At 31.3% G+C, this 18,747-nt stretch overlaps 1 protein-coding gene across 1 annotated transcript in view; it reads left to right on the top strand.

Moving 5' to 3' along the window:
* Positions 1-16,089: 16,089 nt before the first annotated feature.
* Positions 16,090-18,747, top strand: part of ralgps1 (Ral GEF with PH domain and SH3 binding motif 1) — a 191,336-nt gene continuing 188,678 nt past the window's right edge. Inside the window, 1 exon segment of the mRNA NM_001100146.1 lies at positions 16,090-16,398. The gene's annotated coding sequence lies outside the window, so the exon portion shown is untranslated.

The following is an 18,747-nucleotide window of genomic DNA, read 5'->3' as shown; positions in this document are numbered from 1 at the left end:
CTTCTTGTTGTTTCATGCCAATTTTAGATATCTTTGTTTTTTTCATCACCGCACACTGTCTTATGTTTTTTTTTTTTTTTTAAACAACTAAGATGGCGCTGCATTGTGAGCAGTACGCAAAACTTGTATTTTATACTCGTCACTACAGTCGAGCATCTGCCTCTCTGACTGTCTGCAGTATATTTGATTTATCGCTGTTGATGCTCAGGCAGATTAAAACTTGCCTCTTTCTCACAAGATTCAAGTCCTTTCAAGTATGCTTGTCATGCCATTTGAATATTTACTTTACCACACCCTCCATAAATTCAGTTTAACAGTCAATGATAATTAGCATAACCAGCATTGCCTTTTTTTTTCAAAGACTGCGTTATAATCCAACCAAGACGGCTTCTTAATTCTATTAACACCAGTACCACACCTTGTTTCTGAATATATGTTGAAATACATAAGTGACTTACATTATGGTGCTTGTCTGTTTTCATTTTCAGTTTTTGTAGTGTTGCAGTCACTTTCTTTTTTTTCTTTTTTTTTTTTTTAATGTTTCATATATATTATTATATCAGTTAAAGTATTTTAAGATTTCAAATGTAACTTTAGCACTGATGAAAAAAGAAAGGAAAGAGCCTTCTTTTCTACCTTTAAACGAACACTTCACTTTTTAAATTTGGAAATACTCATTTTACAACCCCCACTACAGTTAAATAGTTGAGTTTTACCATTTATTACGTCATTCAGCCGATCTCCTGGTCTGACCATTAGCATCTTGCTCAAATTTTAACCTCTTAAACTCTGGGTCCTGGTACTTAATCCTTGACGTCATTTACTTCAGCATTCTTTAGATTTTAAAGGTACGTACTGGCCTAATACCCCCATCAGTGATTTTGTTCTCTCATCAGTTGGCATAGAATAACTTTTGCTTAGATTATGATAGACATTTTTAATTTTTTTTTCCTATGATTACTGACTTGTGCAGGAACAAACAAAATTAATTACAGCAACCTAGACCACACAGAACCTAAAATGTTCACTTTCAAATTTGCCAAAAACAAAACAACATTTTTTTGAAGGGGTTTAATATAACTCAGACAACATACAGTATACAATTATATTACTCGCTTTCAACAGTGTTTTATGAAAATTCTAAGGGTTTTCTTTTACATTATTGCCATCTTTTGCATTTAAACCTCTGCATGTGGATTTGTAAAGCTTTTTAGTTTGGGTAGCCATAATCCCCCAAATAGCACTTTACTTAAATTAAAGAGATTTAATAATTGGAAAAAGGAAAGTTACTATTTTTTTTTAAGTTGATACGACAAGCTTTATATTAAGTCACACTGTTGCATAGCTAGGGACTAATTTCAACATTTCTTGAATGAGAGTATACAGTGCTCAGCATAATTTAGTATTGAAAGATAATACAATTAAATTCAGGCAAAATATTGCAAAAAAAAAAATGACAACCTACAAAACAACTTTTACATTTTTTTCTTCTCTTGATGTTTTCTCTTCCCCCCAGAAATTGGGGAAGAAAATAAACAGGGGGCTAATGATTCAGGGGGGCTAATAGTTCTAACTTCAACTGCTGAGCACTGTAGTTTCTATTCATATTGATCTAGAAAATAGCAACCTTTCATTTTCATTAGTCTTAGTACACAAAATAACAACAGAGATGTCAAGCTTTAAATGGGAAAATTATTAAAACTTTTTTTAGCGAAATGTCCTAATCCGATTGAATGTTCTATGCTAAGCTTATAGTGGTCTCGTCAGACGTGGAGATCAGCTGGATAGATTCAAAAATGGTAAAACTGTTTGTAGGAGAAGTTTAAAATGAGCCTATTTCCAAATAAATAATAAAAGTGGAGAGTTCCTTTTAAATTCAGTATGTTTTATTTAATTTTTTTATTTTTATTTTAGATTGCTTAAGTCTAGACGTGCCATTTAAAATCTCTTCATGTGCTTATATCACTGGCAGATGATTGAGAACGAACCTTCTCAGAGCTTTGAATCAGTTCATGGCAGTTTTGAACAATGAGCCAAATGTGATCATTCTATTGCAGTTAACAAGAGCCAAAACTCTGAATGCAAACACCCTGTACTACTGACAGAGCATGTGTGGTGTGGTTCTGTGACATGAGATGTCATGTATGTCCTTTTAAAAAAAAAATTGTAAGCCTGACTGGATTGTTTCCTGGAAATATTTAGATGTGCTCGGTTCCTTAACAAAATAGTACCCGTTCATCTTGACTTTGGCCACTAACCAAAGAGCAAACCAAAAAATTGTAAAGGGTTTGTGTAGTGTGTTGCACAGCAGACATGAGAGGGAGACCAAAACCAAGCCCTGGAACAAATTAATCCATGTTAGAGGTGGATCTTTTTCATGTAATTTCCCAGCCTCATGCTGGCTCTGACACCTGTCGGGGTTTTCTAGCATCGGCTGTCGTTTGTTACACACATTGGTGTTCGGTAGATGTACTCGAATGAAAGGTTTTGCTACGCTGATGTTTTACACTGAATGAAGCTGTAAGCATTTTGATGGACAGACTGTGGATGTTATTTGTAGATGATGGTACAAACACTGACAAGTTTTGTTAAGGACGTTAATTGACCGGTGCCTTGTTCTGAAATATAGGCTACACTACTTTGGGGTCAGTATGATTATAGATTTTATTAATAATATTCTTAAGGTGTTATATTTGTATTCAGAAATGATACTTTGAATTGAGCAAAGTAACCTTTATAATAGAAATACAATACAGGTTGCGTTGAAGTTAAGCAGCACAGCTATTTTTTTTTATATTTTAAAAACCCTTCATATTGGAATGATTTCTGAAGGTAAAATGTGACAAGGCATGGGCCGATATAAGATTCTGACAGTATGATAACCTTGGATAAAAAGTTCACGGTCTCGCAGTTTCACTGTATTTTGGTTAAGGCTCTAAAATATATTCTTTTTAAATTTCTGGGTAAAAAATAAATAAATAAAATAATAAAAAATCCCCCTTTGAACACAATATACAGTGCTTAGCGTATACAGTTGAAGTCAGAATTATAAGCCCCCCTTTGATTTTCTTTTTTAAATATTATGATGTTTAACAGAGCAAGTTAATTTTCACAGTATGTCTGATAAGATTTTTTAACCTGTAGAAAGTCTTATTTGTTTTATTTTGGTTAGAATAAAAGCAGTTTTAAATAAAAAAAAAAAACATTTTATGGTATTAATTTAAATTGGTTTAATATTATTAGCCCCTTTAAGCTTTATTTTCGATAGTCTACAGAACAAACCATCGTTATAACTTATAATAACGAATAACTTGCCTAATTACCCTAACCTGCCTAGTTAACCTAATTAACCTAGTTAAGCCTTTAAATGTCACTTTATAGAAGTGTCTTGAAAAATATCTAGTAAAACATTATTCACTGTCATCATGGCAAAGATAAAATAAATCAGTTATTAAAAATGAGTTATAAAACTATGTTTAGAAATGTGCTAAAAATCTTTATGTTGAACAGGAATTGGGGAGAAAAATAAACAGGGGTCTAATAATTCATGGGTTTTAATAATTCTGACTTCAACTGTATAAGTACACCCCTCAATCTTTTTTAAATTCTTATTTTTAATAAGAAGCTATACAATATTATATTTGTGCTTTTACATTAGATTAGTCAGTACTGAAGATAAATCTGGACCTTATCTAACTAAATAACTTATGATAATGGTCCAAAAACAAGTACACCTAAAATTATGTTAAAGAAAAATATTAAATACTATTTTAAAAAAGAGGAAAAATCAAGAGAAGCAAAAAAAAAAAAAAATATATATATATATATATATATATATATATACTTGAATTTATGTTATCTGTCAATTTCTAAACAATTTGGTGACTAAAATATTTTTAAATAAATATATCTGTTTAATAAATTTGTTTTGTTTAAATGCACCGAAAGACATTGCCTACATTCACTGAGAAGTAATAATATAAAAATATTCATTTTTATAATGGGGTTTACTTATTTATGCTGAGCACTGAGCAACTTTTATTTTGAGAAACGTTCAAAACATTTTGGAAGGCTAAATAATTTCAATGAATCATTGACTTCTGTCTTCATTTGTTTAAAAACAGATTTCTTTACAATTTAAAATGGCATTTTTTATATATTTTCTGCTGGAGATACTGTTTTGCTAAAGATGAAAAAAATCTTACATAGGAACGGTATAACATAACATTTTGAACTTTTACAAACCGCTTCATACCTTGAAAATGGCTATCGTCCCATGCCTACATGTGACACTAAAGACTGGGTAAAAACTGCTGAATTAAATATTTGTCGTCACAGGAATAAATAACATTTTAAATTAAAAAGAAATTTTACGTTGTAAAAACAACACCCTAGTAAAACTCTCAGAAATAAAGGTACGCGAGCTGTCACTGGGATGGTACCTTTTCAAAAGCTTCACATTTGTACTTAAAGGGTCCATATTGAAACCTCAAAAGTATATATTAGTACCTAAAGAATTTAAGAGGAATAATTTTGTACTTTTTAGGTACCAATATGTACCCTTGAGGTATATTAATATCTACCTTTTTAGGTATACATTTGTACCTTTTAAAAAGCTACCACCCCAGTTACGCCGAGTAAAGGCGTACCTTTATTTCTGCGAGTGTACTTTAGTTTTTATAAAAGCAAAGTAAAAGAGATGAAAAATGTTTCCCCAGAAATTGTACCGACCCCAAACTTTTATATGTGAGTCACTTTTCGCTGCAGGTCTTTTTGTTGTTGTTGTTGTTGCCATGCAAGATTATGGAAATGAATTGAAGGTTTCCTTCAAAGTGGGCAGAATTGTTTGTTATGTTTGGATGTATCAATGTATCTGGTATTTTGTATACATATTGAACTGATGGCAATATGCAAAAGCAATATGCCTGTTCATTCATAAGACATGCAGTAAGGGTTCTGTCTTCAAAGTCTTTTTTTTCTCATTTCTATAGGTGAAACATCCCATTCATAGGGAATTGTTATGCATTGAAGTGACAGAGATTTTCGCATCTAAATCATTATGCAGCTCGACAGAGTGTATATGCTGAATATTAATAAAACAGGACAATCAAACAGCTTCAAAATGCGGAAGCTTGCTTTTGGGGGGGAAAAAACCCTAATATTTTCTCTTTTTTTTTTGTGCTTGGCTGTAATCTCATCAGAATGATTAGCAGATCGCTGTATTATGTATATTGTTTGGTCTACAGGGGGAAATATGCATGCCGGCCCACTTATTGTTCGAGTAGATTTGCATGGTGCCCTCCACGTTATAATACAAAAACTACAAAACTTGAAAGTGATTTTTTTTTTTTCCTTCTTCATTTATAGCTATCTCTTTTTGTGATATTTCACCTGGCATGCACTTAAGAACTTTTTAAAAATAATAATAATTAAATGTATTCCATAAGGGAATAATCGACCATATAATGCTCCCAACTTCTGGGATTCATAAGGCCTCAAATATTTGAGTTTTTGACTTCGCTCGGGATGTGTTTCCCCTGTAATGGTGCTTTTACGACTGGTCAGGTTTCTTTTTGGTTTTTATAACGTGTAAGCAAAAAAAAAAAAGGAAAAAAGCTGACATTTAATCGGTGATATGGGGTTAAAGTACACTTGTAAATGATTTAATGAACTGTACTAATTGAGCGTACTCCGCCAACTGACCTAGATACTCATGGTCCATATTCTCACTCACTCACTTTTGTTCATGCAACACCGGTTCAGTTTGTGCCACGCACGCTAATCAAAAAAGAAGTGTTTACAGGGAAAGGCTGTTGGACTACTTTTTGATTGTGCAGCTCGTCCTTTTGAAACTGTTGAAAACTGTCGACTTACTTCAGGTAGTTTATGAACACTGAGCTCAACCTAGAGATTTTGAAGAAAAAGGAAATCTTGAAGTCTTCCATCCACTTCCAACATGTCTCCACTGTGTAATATGCAAAAAGCAATAACCTTTTTTAATAGCATCGTTTTCTTCATCTGCCTCTCAGATGGCTGGAGGATTGTGTTTTAAAAAGAATGCATTCAGGATGTCAGGGAGCGAGGTCATTTATGACGAGGAGAGGATTTATTTTATTTTATTTACTTGTATGTATTCTTTAACACTTGGACAGATTGGGCAAAAATGTTTCTACAGTGCGGCTTGTTGTTTTTGTGGTTTCCACAGTCCACATTCTGTTTGTTTCTCATCTACGTTCCACTTTGTCAGTGGTGACAAGTTGCATTTTTCTGTTCAATATGAAAGGGATTTTTGAGAAATGTTTCATGTGCTAAAGATCCTCTTTCTTCAACATTTTCTATAAAACAATCCTGCACTGTATTTGATCTATTAGTTATGACCGCATATGTTTTAGTTCATTGTAACTTATTAAACTAAGTTAATCAAGTTCTAACTTAATTTGATAAGTTACGCAATCTGTTTTAAGTCAGCTTAACGTAATATAAATTCAATGGACCCATAAGGTTAATTTTTTTCAGCTTAAAAATTTAAGGCAACCAGATTTCTTTACAGTGTGGAAGTTGTTAGAGAGAGTTCACCCCTAATTTGAATCATTTAATCGTCTTTTACAAACCATTGAGCCTTTTATTCATCTTTAGAATGCAAAGATATTTTATATGAGCTCTGAGAGATTTGTTTTTCTAGATAATGATCATCCAAAATGCTTGTTAAGATGGAAATGTTATACGAATTGAATTGTTTGATCCAAGGCCCTGGTGTTGAGATGTTTTAGTTGTTCAGATCACACAATTTATTCTGTCTCTTTTGAGTCGCACTTTATTTCAAGGTAAAATTCTCACTATTAAGCATTACGTTTAGCTCATTAAACTACTAATTTACTGGATACTATTAGTTGTTAAGGTTAGGTTTTAGGTATCTTGTAGGATTAAGGATGTAGAATAAGATCATACTTTATATGTACGGAAACAGTGAATATCTTAATAATCATTTAATAAGTTAAGTTATAATTTAATTAACAGTAATCATTAAGCCGGTATTAATAGTGGGAATTTGTACTTGAAATATTTTTTTAATATAAATAAATTAATAAATATTAGTTTTAATTAAAAAAAAAAAATATATATATATATATATATATATATATATATATATATATATATATATATATATATATATATAATGTATTTTTCTTATGTTTTGATCTAATGCTGTAACAAAAACACAATTTAGGAACATGAAAGGAAACAACAGACAATTATTGGGAGCAGAAGCTTTTGTTTCCGCTTTGGTAACCATAAAATATACATTAAGAAATTAAAAAAGAACCATTAAAAATGGTTTGTGCAATGTGCTTTTTAAATAAAATGTTTATTATTATTAATATCATTATTATTCAAACCAAACAATTATATTTAAAATGAGATGGACTTTTCTGGCTGCTTAAACACATTTGACAACATGACCATCTGCACCACAAAAGCAATACCTGATTTACACCTCATTTAGTTTCGTTCACTTGTGTTTAAATATTTTTGATTTAAATGAACCTGAATTAAAAACGCAAATACAGAATATAAATAGACATTCGGATCATTGGTTCTGGTAGATGCTCAAATAATTAGCTCATTGGCTCCTCTGATCAAATTTGAATGCTGTGAATATGAGTTTGGAATAAGTAGGCTTTGAAATCTCTCAGATTTTATTAAAAATATCTTGTTTTCTGTGAATTTCTTATTGATCGGGAACAATGTCAAATTTTTCATTATTTTGGGGGGAGCTAACCCTTAAACTTTGTCTGAAACTTGTTCTCATGCATTCGGGACACTGCAAAAAAGAAAAAAGTAGAACTCAGGGTTTACTAGTATTCAGAAAATGCCATTTTGGATGCGCAGTGATCTTTGTGTGTCCAAAACTAAGCTTGCACTTTTACTTCAGGTGGGGAAACAACTCCTCAAGTCATTGGTTCCCAAAAACTGTCTGCCTCACAGGTGTAGTGAGATGCACCTAAACGTTTCCGTTCTTGCTCTTCCCGAATGCATGAGACAAGCAGCGAGTTTTAACCCATGGAGGAAAGCAGATCTTTAGCTGTCATGATGCAAGCAGCACTTCTGTCATCCACTGTCCGTAGAACCTCACAACCCAACTGTGAACCTCAGAACTCTACTGTTTTATACAACTATGAAGTACATGAAGCTAGCTGACGCCGATGCTGTAACAGTTAACTCGCCATTAATGGATTTTTATTTTATAGCATGAAATATACAAATTATATTTATTCAAAATTATATATTTTACTCATAATCATTCTGTGCTGCTTTTTATTTTCGTTCTTAAAGCTTGTACATTGCTTTTTTATGATACAAAGAAATGTCAATAGGTAAAAATGCATTTGTTTGTACAATAAAGATGCTGATTTGGCAAAAATTCTGCTCTTTTCTTTTTCTTCTCTGGATATATGCAGTGCAGGATTTAAGCGTTTGTGCCTTACTCTTTATGTCCACTAGATAGCGCTCATGTATAGAAAGCTTATTATTGATTTGCAGGCACTTTTATACAGTATCTGCACTTTACATTATTATTTTATTTATATATTTATTTATTTTGCATATTCACTTTGACTAACCATCCATTAATTTTATTCAACATTAAATTTTAAATGAAAATATTGTTCAATTATTTTTCTTCAACTTAGTCCCTTTTTTCAGCAGGAGTTTCCACAGTGGAATGAACCACCAACTTATCCAGCATGTGTTTTACACAGTGGATGCCCTTCCAGCTGCAACCCATTACTGAGAAACATCCATACACACTCATTGAAAAGTTATATTAATCTTTGTTTACACTTTAGTTTAGGTCACAATTCATGCTATAACTGGCTTTATCACCTGCCTATAAAGATATGAGATGTTCATTAGTAGTTATAAATTATCTTATTCTGCATTCCTAATACCCTAAACCTAAACCCAACTTTTAACTTACTAATTATTAAAGTACAGCTAATTAGAAGGTTTTTTAACTAGGTAATTAATGGTTTAACAGATTCTGACTTAAAAAAAAAAAAAAAAAAGGTGTTACCAAATCCTTTTCCTAAGGTTTAATTTTAACTGGAATTGAAGCTTTTTACTTTATAATTAGTCACCTTAGAATTCTATCTGACAATTTTTTTTTTGTCAAAATCGATTTATTCATATATTATTAAATGACAACTTATTTACATTATGGGATTTTTTTTATAAGTTGTTTACATTTAAGACTTTTTATTTAAAAAACAAATGTTACACATCACATACTGTTTTCTATGGAATGCAAAAAAACTCAGTATCTCAAAATCATTCAGAATGCAGATAGAACCTTATAATTCCAAGGTGACAAAGTATTAAGTGTTTCGCAAATTAATATCAACAATATAATACAATCACTACATTTTATATCATAAATGAAATAAATATTTCTGAAAATATCAGTTAGAAATACTATGATCATAGAAATAAAAATGGTATTATCCCTGAAGAGAAAGTTGTTTGACTTAAATTGGAACAAGATCAGATCTACTTCTTTTTTTTTTTTTTAGACTTTTTTGTAAATTCATTCAAATTACTCACAAAATACAATTTGTATTAAGTTAAATTTAAGTTCAAGTAACATGTTGCATTGACTTGTTGATCACATTGTCACAATGTTTACAGTTTAGGTAAAAACATCCACATAACTGTTTTTGTAGAAAATAGAAAAATGTTGATCATTATCCCTATGAACACTAATTATTTTTTAAAGATGAAACTATGACTACATCAAAAATGTACAAGGAGACTTTACTACACTTGCATTGATATTATGCATTTAGAATCTGTGTGGGGTAAAGTTACTTTTCGAAGTAATGCATTACAATATTAAGTTACTCCCTGTTGCTTTTTTTATGGCCGAGACTTAATCTCTCAGAATTTTTTTTTTTTGTCTTTCTTTTTTACAACAGAGATACTCTGCAATTAAAATTGCAATTGAAATTTTCACACTATGTCTGATAATATTTTTTCTTCTGGAGAAAGTCTTATTTGTTTTATTTTGGCTGGAATAAAAGCAGTTATTCATTTTTTTAAAAACATTTTTAGGACAAAATTATTAGCCCCTTTAAGCTATTTTTTCCCCCCGATAATCTACAAAACAAACCATCGTTATTCAATAACTTAACTAATTACCCTAACCTGCCTAGTTCACCTTATTAACCTAGTTAAGCCTTTAAATGTCACTTTAAGCTGTATAGAAGTGTCTTGAAAAATATCAAGTAAAATATTATCTAATGTCATCATGGCAAAGATAAAATAAATCAGTAATTAGAAATAAGTTTTTTTTTAAACTATTATGCTTAGAAATGTGCTGAAAAAATCTTCCCTCCATTAAACAGAAAATGGGGGAAAAAAAACAGGGGCGCTACTAATTCAGGGGGGCTAATAATTCTGACTTCAACTGTATGTATGTATGTATGTATATATATATATATATATATATATATATATATATATATATATATATATATATATATATATATATATATATATATAGATAGATAGATAGATAGATAGATAGATAGATAGATAGATAGATAGATAGATAGATAGATATTTTTTTTAGTATAATGTTATCTGAGAACGTCCTGACCCCAGTGTTCTACATGCCATACCAATTATTGAAGGTTTAAATCAATGTGTTTCCTATTTTTGTACTATTTGTCTTAAGTAAAATCACTGTCCATTGAGACTTACCATGTGGAGAGAATGTACTGGCATTGGTAAATAAAACTCCAAGAAATTGATCTTGCTTCAAGTGTTTTGACTGACACTCTATTGTGATACTCCCCCTGCGAGTCAGCATTACCTTTCTAATTTTTTAGAAAGGTTGGAGGGGTTATTTTGACGATAGAAACAAAAATAAAGTAACATAAAAATAAAGAGTTTAAAGTGCTACAAACTGGTAAACTTCAGGGATTATACTTTGCACCATTTATTTAAAAAAAAGAATAACAAGTGCTATAAAATGCTAAAGAACTGAACTGCTAAACTGAAGATTACAAGTGAAATCAAGGCAATTATCACTTATTATTTCTTTTTTTCTGGGTTACAAGCAAAGTCACTCAAAGTCTTTCTTTCAAAGACATTTGGCCCAGATGATGGAGCTGGTCCAGTGGAGGAAGCTGAGGGTTTGCTGTTTGTCCAATCATGTTTTTTTTTTATTCCGTCAAATAAAAAAAAATCAGGCTACCTCTACAGAAAATATGCATTTAATTAATGCTCCGCTGTTATTAATATTTGACAAAATCTGTCAACATTTTTAATAAAAGTCATTAGATTAAAGATTATGTCATGATGACGACTTATTTATTCCGTCACTCTCGGTTCATGTTTGTGTGCGCTGCGTGTGATGCAGTGATTCATGTTTTGCTCAACTAAATTTTTCAGTTAGGGATGAATATTATAGTAGCCTAATAAAAAATGTCTATAAATAATATTAATAATATTATAATTTATTATATCCATTATTATTATTATTATTATTATTATTATTATTACTATTATTATTATTAAGCTATAAAATTGACAAAACGCATTACCCTTAAAAATATTTGCTTTCATTTTGACATAGCTAAAGCTCACTTTTAGTTATGTAAAGAAACATCCCATTGTACAGCAGCAGTCTCAAGTTAGGACACTTAAAAATGCGTTTAAAGATGATCGGCCTGCGAAGTCAAGTTCACAGTTTTATGAAAGAAAAAGGTATTTAGTGCGTGTGGATTTACCGTGGATCCACCTCTTGCGCTGCAGGCTAATTGATAATCTGGCTTTGTGTTTGGCTACACTCTGCCTTAAAGTGTAACTTAGTAACACATTAATATTGGTAACTACTATTTTTTAAATGGCATTTTACATTTAAATTTCATTTTAAATTTAAATGTAAAAATTATTTTTTTTCTTAACGCTTATATTGGTAGGGTAATAAAGCGTGATGACTTGGATATGATTTAGTTTAGCTTGCATGTATGGGCATATTTTGGAGTCTTTACCTAAAACTTTAAACATTTATAATATTTAAAATAAAACAGAAAGAAATAAGGAGGCTAACATAATTTATACCACTTCTTTGGTGCTTAAACCATGATCTGTCTGCATTAAGGTATTAACAAAATAAAAATACACAACTTAAGATAAATGCTTGTATTTGTTGTAATTGCACCATGCAGCTATGCAATGCATGCCCAACTTCATGCATTGGGTTAAATTAGGCTGTCCAATCTCTGTGTTCAGTCTGTCACTATGCCATGATTGAAACCCAGACAGGCAGTCAGGTAGGCTAATACAGAGAGTAAACCAAAGCGCATCGGTGCTATTATATATTTTATCTATTGGTTTTAATATAAAAAATCGCGACACATCGATTTAATATAAAATAAAATCGTCTTAAAATTTTAATTTGAATTAATCGAAAAAATCGCCTTGCCCTAATATGTCGGATAATGCACATTTCCATTCATTGCATTTTAATATTTCCTTTGTGTGATCTTCGATCTGTTTGGTCTATTTATGAATGTGTTGTTTTATTCCACTAGGTGACAGTACAGTATTTATTTTATCTCGTTTTGAACAAAATAAAAAGCTTCTGTGTCTCATACAAAATCACATCATTGAATTTATCACAATATTCAGATCAAGAGTTTGGTATTGATATTAATATTGATATTTCAGCCTTAGAGCACCAAATAATGAAGTGATCATTTGGTTGATTTGACTCGAATATTGAAATGAACAGCATACTGATATTAATATATATATATATATATATATATATATATATATATATATATATATATATATATATATATATATATATATACACTTAAGATATATTTTTGCACACTTTACATACAGTATCACTGTTTTATCTGCTGCACCACTGACTGTAAAATTCTTCCACAAAGAACTTAAGCAAAGTTTTTTTTTTTTTTTTGGCTGGTGGAGGACCAAGAATGACTCAGCAGCAGTCTCACTCATCTACTTGGGTGCCTAAAAGTTAATAAATGATGGGCATAGATGTATATATCTATGAGTGACGGAAGCTATGCTAAGGTTAACTACCCAGCAAGCAATAGCCATCATTTCACCGCCTACGTGTAACCCAATTTTAGCCCGAATAACCTTAAATTTGGTTGTATGTTGTTTTTTTGCTAATAAAGCTTATAATATGTATGATACTCCATCATGTAAGCAAAGTCTATAAGGTTTATGAGGTTCCTGCAAGTAATAAACATAGTTTCAGTTTCTCTGTGAAGTATAGACCCAATCTAGTCCGGCTATAGTAACCCATATAGCCCCCCAAAACTTAAATTTGCTTACCTGTCTTTTTTTGGCAAAATACTTTGAGATATGTGTAATATTCCTTTAAGTGAGTAAAGTCAATCGCATGTACGTTTAAATTACTGTAATTTGCAGACAGCAAGATATATGCTAAGCTGTAGCCATTAAAATTACTTATCTAGTTAACATTAGCTTGTTGCTAACACAGAAGCCGTTTCCCATGCATTGTTTCATTTGTGACGACTTGGCATAATGTTAACTTAACATTAACGACCACAATTAGCATATTGTTATGCTGTGTATTTGCTAAATGAGCACTGTGCTACACTGTGCACACTAACCCCACTGTATTTTTGTATAGTCAGTATAGTTGTATAGTATAGTTTGCATAGTTTGTATAGTTGTATAGTTTGTAACTGTAGTTTTGTATAGTTTCTATTTTGTTTTAAGTGACTCAATCAATTTGAAATTAAAATGTTAACCTTTTTTAATTCTTTGTTTTTAAGTGTTGTGATTATTTTTTATGATAGTTTTGCATTCTTTATGTAAAGCACTTTGAATTACCATTGTGTATAAAATGTGCTACAGTATAAATAAACTTGCATTTGAGTGTTATGTATTGGCAAATACAAAAAAAAAAAAAAAAAAAAGACAGAGAAAATAGACGTAAGATCATTTTTCAGTGCAGCTAAATGCCAAGTACAACAAGTTCACAAATCAAGGCAATTTGGCTTAAAGAATGAGTGCTTATGAAAATACTAATGTCACAATATTAATCACAGGCAAAGGAGAAAGAAATGATTGAGGAACAGGCAGAGCAGGGTCAGTCAGATGCACAGTGTCAGGTAAGGGTGTTGTGCTTTATTGAAGGGATAATGATAAATCTTTTGGGATGAACAATTTTTTAATGTTTTGTGGCTGTTTAGCAGATGAACCTCACAGGCTCACTGATTTAAAATATGATCGGTCATTTTGACAAGTGCAATGTAAACAAGTTAGTTATTAAGAGTATGGAAAATGTCTTTTCCTGCATTTGTTCTGCTTCAGGAGTCAGTCAGTTGACTGTAAACAACACAACAAACAATGCAATAAGTTTTGAAGAAAAATTTGCTTTGTCGTTGAACCTGAGAAAAAATAATCATAATGAGGTAGTCTCCATGCTATAATAATAATAATGATAAAACCATTTTTAACTGCGGGGACATATTTTTAGTAGTATAATTCGGCTGTATTATTTGTGTCCCCTTCAAAAAAATGCTGGAAAGAAATTTATATTTATTGTCCCCCCCTACTGTTAAATCAGATTTACACCCATGGCCCTGCATACACTCTCATTCACACACATACAGTAAGAACAATTTTAGCTTACCCAATTCACCTGTACATGTCTTTGGACTTGTGGGGAAACCAGAGCACCCAGAGGAACCCACACAAATGCAGGAAGCATGCAAACTCCACACAGAAATGCCAACTGACCCAGCCGAGGTTCAAACCAGTGACCTTCTTGCTGTGAGGCGACAGCACTACCTACTGCACCACCACTACCTACTCGCCCACTTTACTCATTACAACAAGGTAATATTATTATGTAACTCAATGTAATGCATTACCCCAACACCGTATAGTATGAGCTACAACACAAATAGATGACATTGGTCCTAAATACAATCAAACATTTGAAAGCATCAAGCTATCAGATTTGTTCATGTTTTTAAAAGAAGTCTCATCGGCTCAGATAGATTCCTGCAGTTCAGATATTCATTTGATTATCTTAATTATCAAATTTTATAGGTGCTTAGTCATTAAAATAAATAAATAAACTGTCTAATCTTTTTAAAAAACAAAATTTGATTAGCAAAATAGCAACATTTTTTTTGAAAATTAAAATATGAATAAAAATGTTTTTTCTTAAATGATGTTTAACAGAGCAAGGGGATTTTCAAAGTATGTCTGATAATATTTTTTTCTTCTAGAGAAAGTTTTATTTGTTTGCCCCTTTAAGCAATATATATATATATTTTTTCGATAGTCTACTGAACAAACCATCGCTATACAATAACTTGCCTAATTACCCAAACCTGTCTAGTTAACCTATTTAAGCCTTTAAATGTCACTTTAAGCTGTAAAGAAGTGTCTTGAAGAATAGCTAGTAAAATATTATTTACTGTCATCATGGCAAAGATAAAATAAATCAGTTATTACAAATGAGTTATTAAAACTATTATGTTTAGAAATGTGTTGAAAAAAACCTGCTCTCCGTTAAAAAGAAATTTGGGGAAAAATAAACAGAGGGGCTAATAATTCAGACCTCAACTGTACATGTGTGTGTTTATACACATGGTTATTTTAAAGATGTGATTTTAAAGATTTTTTGAGATGTTATTTCATAAGATTTCTTTAGTGTATTTTTTCATCAAATAAATTCTTGCATAGCAGAGACTAGCCTAATGGCTCCCTATAAAATATAGCATGTCTCAATTCCTTTAAAAAATTGAAAAGCAAACACTATATTTCTTCAAAGCAGCAAAAAGATGCAGTCTATGGATTAAAAAAACCTGTTAGTGCCATTTCCCTATACATTTTCAATGCAGCCTATAACAAAACAAGCAGACGTTTGCGCGGGACAGTATTGACCTAATTAATGATTGGTCATTCAATTATAAAGGGAGGACCCTGGAATTCACCCAGACGCCCTGTGATTGGTCAAAGCTCCTGTCCGTCAAACGGTATCGCGTACAACACTTCCTTATGTCGATGCCCAGCTGTTGGCAAATGACCCGCATCTCCAGCATCCGTCAACATCTCGTCTTACACAGAACTGCCCCTAGTGTTTGCCACAATACCAGCTCAAAATACTCTGCGAGAGAGGACGACGACATGCGTGGAGGAGAATACCTGAAGCTGGCGTGTATTCCCAGTGGACGAGAGTGAATCCTTTTTAAATTGGATTTTTGTGTGTCCTTAAGGTCGTGCTGCAGCACAGCAACAGAAGCTTTGCGTTAAGCGGCGCGCGCGTCTCGGCAGCGGAAGAGGACAGTGGCAAATTTCCATTGACAGGTGAGTTGTGGCTACTGTAGATCTACGTGCCCGTTGGCATCTGTATCTGTATATAATATGAAGCGCGAATGAAAACAGCAGCAGCAGGGATGGAGTTGCGTCACAGGGGGTCGTCTGCCTCTACCCAGCTGGGTACCACACTGTCAATGTGATGCATGACGCCATTACATCTGAAACAACGTGTCTGTGCTGCATACTCGTTTTGTTAAGATATTATGAAACTGTTATGCTCTAAAGATGCGTCTGGAGACCTGAAGATGGAATAAGAGGTTTTTATGTGGAGGCTAATTATTATTTAGAAATCTGCTGTTTTACATTCACTGACTTATTATGTAAACATTAAGTGCAAATATGCAACAGAGATTTTTTATTGTTATTATGTTAATAATAATATTAATAATAATAATAATAATAATAATAATAATAATAAATGAAGAGAATCACAACAATACTGTACAGATAATGATATATAATACAGAACCAACCTTCTGTGTATGTTTACATTTGAGTTTTCTTTCAGAGAAACTACCTTGTAGCACCTGTATTTGTCACAGTACAATAGTTTTTCATTGGCTTTGTGGAAAGTGCTGGGAGTTTTTGGAACAGTTTCTTGGTGTGCATCAACATAACAACACCTCCTAACTAACCCTCCTAATTTCTGTTTAACAGAGAGAAGATTTTTTAACACATTTCTAAACATAATAGTGTTTATAACTCATTTCTAATAGCTGATTTATTTTATATTTGTCATGATGACAGTACATAATATTTTACTAGATATTTTTCAAAACAGTTCTATACAGCTTAAAGTGACATTTAAAGGCTTAACTAGGTTAATTAGGGTAACTAGGTAGGTTAGGGTAATTAGGCAAGTTTTTGTATAGCGATTGGTAGTTCTGTAGACTATGGAAAAATATTTAGTTTAATGGGGCTAATAATTTTGACCTTAATTTTTTTTTTATTAAAACTACTTTTATTGAAGCCAAAATAAAACAAATAAGACTTTCCCCAAAAGAAATTTTTTTTATCAGACATACTGTGAAAATGTTCTTGCTCTGTTAAACATCATTTTGGAAATATAAAAAAATAAAATAAAATAAAGGGGGTAATAATTCTGATTTCAACTGTATATGACACATGAACATGAAAACAAAACATTTCTGACAAAGTAAACTGAGTAGTTGTTCATATATGTATGTATATATATATATACATATATACATATATGAACTATATATATTACTATAAATATATAGTGCTCTGCATAAATGAGTACATACCTCACAGATCTCTATTTTAAATGATTTTTTCTTAATATTTTCTATAGGATGCTTTAAAATATAAAATTTGTGCATATATAGATTAGACTACTAATAATAGTCCAAAAATTAGTAGGCCAAATGTATGTTAAGAAAAAAATATTAAAAACAATTTAAAAAAGAAAATTCATGTAAAGCAAACATACATAGAATGTAGTTAATTTCCTTTTATTATTATTATTATTATTATTACATTTACATGTATTATCTTTCTATTTCTAAAGATGTTAATTTAAAAGTAATTCAACTTTTATTTTAATGATTATAGTTTAATAAGTATTTTAAAATAAATAATCTAGTTTAATAGATTTTTATTCAAATTGACCAAAATATATGACCTATATTCACTGATATATGGCTAAAAATATAAATTTTTTAAATGGGGTGTCCTTATTTATGCTGAGCACTGTATAGTCAGTTGATCTTTTATTTTTACTTAACATGTTGGACAAAGTTTTTTGTGGCACATGTCTTAACGTGTTTTTGTTTAGACTTTTTGAACTTTAGTAATAACATGTACATTCACATTCAACATTCGCTGCTACAGTATGTTGACTTCAGGGCTCTTCATTGTCCAACACAATATTCAGATATCCCCAACTGTATATAAACTAAGAGAATGTGTCTTCTGTTTCAGCTGTGATTTTAATAAATCTGCTTGTTTTCAACTTTTATTATTAAAATAAACTGCAAGTATTTGTTAATAAATGATGTGAACTGTACTGCAAAAAGCTATGGACCCGTTGCAAGTTTTCTGAGTACCTTAATGGGTTCTGGCCTTATGGTTAAAAACAATTGCACTACAGAAATAACTTGCTAGTAGAAGAGAATTTCAGGTTAAACAAATAGTCGTAAGTGAAGTATGTAAAGCTTTGAGGATCAAAGACAGTTTGTCCTGATATGCCATATTAACTGTAAAAAATGGTAAAACATTCTTTTTTAAAAAACAAGGGTTTGTTAATAGTTAATCGTTTTAGATATTATCTTTTGTGATGTGTATAATGTAGCAGTTTGTAAATGCAAAAAATTA

This window comes from Danio rerio, chromosome 8, assembly GCF_052040795.2.
Source record: "Danio rerio strain M-AB ecotype USA chromosome 8, GRCz13ab, whole genome shotgun sequence".
NCBI classification, from domain to species: domain Eukaryota; kingdom Metazoa; phylum Chordata; class Actinopteri; order Cypriniformes; family Danionidae; genus Danio; species Danio rerio.
The sequence above is the reverse complement of the archived record's forward strand: the minus strand, read 5'-3'. Positions and strand labels throughout refer to the sequence as shown.